The sequence below is a fragment of the Lissotriton vulgaris genome, chromosome 6, assembly GCF_964263255.1.
Source record: "Lissotriton vulgaris chromosome 6, aLisVul1.2, whole genome shotgun sequence".
Taxonomy (NCBI): domain Eukaryota; kingdom Metazoa; phylum Chordata; class Amphibia; order Caudata; family Salamandridae; genus Lissotriton; species Lissotriton vulgaris.
In genome coordinates, this window is record NC_141694.1 from 560,972,844 (window position 1) to 560,974,907 (window position 2,064).

Below are 2,064 nucleotides of genomic sequence, written 5' to 3' on the forward strand. Positions count from 1 at the left end.
GTGACTCTCCTGGGCCTGGCTGTGATAGCAGTTTGGCATCCAAACCCCCCTCCAGCATTTACTATCCCACACAGGTGTGTCTTGCCATCCATGTATGTAGTTGTTAGTGATTTCTGACCGATGTGTGTCCTCACACAGATTCGGATACAAGTGTGTGGATTGCTGCTGTTTGTTGGATACCCTTGCATTGTATACATTTGCACACACATATCAATTTATGCTGTGGTTCAAAGATAAATCGAGAAATGCGTATGAGGTTCAGTGTATTTATTTGGTGATCTTGTGCAGGAAACGTGAATAGGTTCTGTACAGAAAGGGGTGGAATCCAAAGTTCACTGCTGGAGATGAGATGCCTTACAGTTTCTGTCAACAGAGTCCAGGCCACAGTGCTTGGCATCATTGGGTAGACTGTGACCAGCAAGTCCATGTGGGAGAGTCGCATAGGGGATACTGTTGCACCCAGGGGCAATATGTAAATGTAAATGTAAATGTAAATGTACAGGAATTTATATAGCGCAAATCACCGAGCGGTTACTAAGCGCTTGCTTAGGGAACCAATCCTGGTATTCCCCTGTGAGATAACCCCGGCAGGGTATCCGCAAGGTGAAAGCCAGCATCCCGCCGCGAGGGGCCGTTGTGGAGATTAAGCAAGCTATTGCCCAGAGTTGCAGAGTGTGAACCCGTGAATCGAGTAGGCACCAGAGCGAGAATTGTCGAGTCCATGGACATTTTAGGACTCAAGACCCCGCCGAGCCGGGAATTGAACCCTGGTCCTGGGCTGACCTCTGCTTCCAGGTCTGCCTCCTCTAACCAGTGAGCCACACTTCTCCACAATATGCCAGGTCCTGTGTCCTGGGAGATGTGCATGGCCCACTGTCCCTCAACGTCTTAGCCATGGCCGACCCACCTTCCTTGGGGGACCCTCAGGTGCAGGCATGGACGATGCATGGGACGCTACGTCAGAGAGTTCCTCCTCCTCCTCCTCCCTGCCTGCGGCTGGTGTCGCACTTTGCCGTGATGTTGCTGGCCTTGTGACACAGGGAGGGTGCTGCATGATGGCAGCTATCTGACGTAGCGATTGGCTCATTTCCCGATGCACCGTCAAGAGCTGAGCCAGACTTTCCTCCACCCGTCCATAATGTTGTTGTTGCCTGGCTATTTGCTCTGCCTGCTGTTCTTTCACCTGGTTGAGGACCTCCGCAAGCTGGCCTACCTCCCTGGTGTCCCGCTGGTATGCCTCCAGGATGTTAGTGAGTTCAGGCATACCGGGCCCTGCAGCTGACTGGCCAGACTCTCGCCTCCGCCTTCCACCTCTCCCACCACCCTGACCCACATGAGCACGGCCTGCGCTTGTGGGCACATCCGATCGACGGGCCCCCCGAGTGCTGCCAGGGTGGAGGTTGTCTGCCACCTCCGGGGCGCCCAACAAAGGCTCTCACTCATTTTCAGACAGGCTCTCTGATGGGTCATGTGCAGGGCTCTGACCTGTCTGCTGGTATGTGGTGGGAATGGTTCTGGTGGTTGGCAGAGATGTAGCTGGTACAGTTGCTGCAGGTCTTTGGGATCCAGAGGAGCCAGGTTGGTTGGGGTCATCCACATTGCGTTGAGTGGCATCGCTGTCGGTGGGGTCTGGGTCCTGCTGAGTCTGGGACTGGGATCCTTCTCCCCCCTGGTTGGGGGGGGCTCCACACATTGCCCTGTGTGTGGGAGAGTCAGACACTGTTAAGGCACTATCAAGTGACATCTTGTTTATTTATCCATTATCTGCATCACAGTTCCACAAGCTTTACATTGTTGTCATTGTTCAGTTGTGTATGTAGTGGTAGTAAATTGACATGTACTCAGGGGTATTTTCATTCTTCCATTCTCTTGACAATGACTGACACAGCCATTGCTGTGGCTTGTCTTGCCGGCACAACACATGTAAAGCATTGGTCAGGTCCACGCACCATCCAGGATACGGTGTAAATCCTTATGTCTGCATCAAGCATGCACAGAGTTTACATGCAGCATGTCGATGTAAGAGACAGAGCATCATTAATTTGCATGACATCCACAACTTTG

The 2,064-nt window shown here is 52.5% G+C and overlaps 1 pseudogene; it reads right to left on the reverse strand.

Moving 5' to 3' along the window:
• Positions 1-880: 880 nt before the first annotated feature.
• On the reverse strand, positions 881-1,744 carry LOC147707550 (uncharacterized; annotated as a pseudogene).
• Positions 1,745-2,064: the final 320 nt, after the last annotated feature.